This window comes from Rhinoderma darwinii, chromosome 10, assembly GCF_050947455.1.
Source record: "Rhinoderma darwinii isolate aRhiDar2 chromosome 10, aRhiDar2.hap1, whole genome shotgun sequence".
NCBI lineage: Eukaryota > Metazoa > Chordata > Amphibia > Anura > Rhinodermatidae > Rhinoderma > Rhinoderma darwinii.
The window spans coordinates 106,190,660-106,193,511 of record NC_134696.1 but is presented as its reverse complement, the minus strand read 5'-3'; positions in this window follow the sequence as shown (position 1 = coordinate 106,193,511).

Here is a 2,852-nt window from a genome sequence, read left to right as displayed (position 1 = left end):
AATATAACTACTATAATACTGCTCCCTATATACAAGAATATAACTACTATAATACTGCCTCCTATATACAAGAATATAACTACTATAATACTGCTCCCTATATACAAGAATATAACTACTATAATACTGCTCCCTGTATACAAGAATATAACTACTATAATACTGCCCCTATATACAAGAATATAACTACTATAATACTGCCCCTATATACAAGAATATAACTACTATAATACTGCCCCAATATACAAGAATATAACTACTATAATACTGCTCCCTATATACAAGAATATAACTACTCTTATACTGCCCCCTATATACAAGAATATATCTACTATAATACTGCCCCTATATACAAGAATATAACTACTATAATACTGCTCCCTATATACAAGAATATAACTACTCTTATACTGCCCCCTATATACAAGAATATATCTACTATAATACTGCCCCTATATACAAGAATATAACTACTATAATACTGCTCCCTATATACAAGAATATAACTACTCTTATACTGCCCCCTATATACAAGAATATATCTACTATAATACTGCCCCTATATACATGAATATAACTACTATAATACTGCCCCTATATACAAGAATATAACTGCTATAATACTGCCCCTATATACAAGAATATAACTACTATAATACTGCCCCTATATACAAGAATATAACTACTATAATACTGCCCCTATATACAAGAATATAACTACAATAATACTGCCACCTATATACAAGAATATAACTACTATAATACTGCCCCTATATACAAGAATATAACTACTATAATACTGCTCCTATATACAAGAATATAACTACTATAATACTGCTCCTATATACAAGAATATAACTACTATAATACTGCCCCTATATACAAGAATATAACTACTATAATACTGCTCCTATATACAAGCATATAACTACTATAATACTGCCCCCTATATACAAGAATATAACTACTATAATACTGCTCCTATATACAAGAATATAACTACTATAATACTGCTCCCTATATACAAGAATATAACTACTATAATACTGCTCCTATATACAAGAATATAACTACTATAATACTGCTCCCTATATACAAGAATATAACTACTATAATACTGCTCCTATATACAAGAATATAACTACTATAATACTGCTCCTATATACAAGAATATAACTACTATAATACTGCCCCTATATACAAGAATATAACTACTATAATACTGCTCCTATATACAAGCATATAACTACTATAAGGGTATGTGCACACACACTATTTACGTCCGTAATTGACGGACGTATTTCGGCCGCAAGTCCCGGACCGAACACAGTGCAAGGAGCCGGGCTCCTAGCATCATACTTATGTACGACGCTAGGAGTCCTTGCCTTGCTGCAGGACAACTGTCCCGTAGTATAATCATGTTTACAGTACGGGACAGTTGTCCTGCAGCGATGCAGGGACTCCTAGCATCGTACATAAGTATGATGCTAGGAGCCCGGCTCCTTGCACTGTGTTCGGTCCGGGACTTGCGGCCGAAATACGTCCGTCAATTACGGACGTAATTAGTGTGTGTGCACATACCCTAATACTGCTCCTATATACAGGAATATAACTACTATAATACTGCCCCCTATATACAAGAATATAACTACTATAATACTGCCCCTATATACAAGAATATAACTACTATAATACTGCCCCTATATACAAGAATATAACTACTATAATACTGCTCCTATATACAAGCATATAACTACTATAATACTGCCCCCTATATACAAGAATATAACTACTATAATACTGCCCCTATATACAAGAATATAACTACTATAATACTGCCCCTATATACAAGAATATAACTGCTATAATACTGCCCCTATATACAAGAATATAACTACTATAATACTGCCCCTATATACAAGAATATAACTACTATAATACTGCCCCTATATACAAGAATATAACTACTATAATACTGCTCCTATATACAAGAATATAACTACTATAATACTGCCCCCTATATACAAGAATATAACTACTATAATACTGCTCCTATATACAAGAATATAACTACTATAATACTGCCCCTATACACAAGAATATAACTACTATAATACTGCCCTATATACAAGAATATAACTACTATAATACTGCCCTATATACAAGAATATAACTACTATAATACTGCCCACTATATACAAGAATATAACTACTATAATACTGCCTCCTACATACAAGAATATAACTACTATAATACTGCCCCTATATAATACAAGAATATAACTACTATAATACTGCTCCTATATACAAGAATATAACTACTATAATACTGCTCCCTATATACAAGAATATAACTACTATAATACTGCCCCTATATACATGAATATAACTACTATAATACTGCTCCCTATATATAAGAATATAACTGCTATAATACTGCCCCCTATATACAAGAATATAACTACTATAATACTGCTCCTATATACAAGACTATAACTACTATAATACTGCTCCTATATACAAGAATATAACTACTATAATACTGCTCTCTATATACAAGAATATAACTACTATAATACTGCCCCCTATATACAAGAATATAACTACTATAATACTGCTCCCTATATATAAGAATATAATTACTATAATACTGCTCCTATATACAAGAACATAACTACTATAATACTGCCCCTATATACATGAATATAACTACTATAATACTGCCTCCTATATACAATATAACTACTATAATACTGCCTCCTATATACAAGAATATAACTACTATAATACTGCTCCTATATACAAGAATATAACTACTATAATACTGCTCCCTATATACAAGAATATAACTA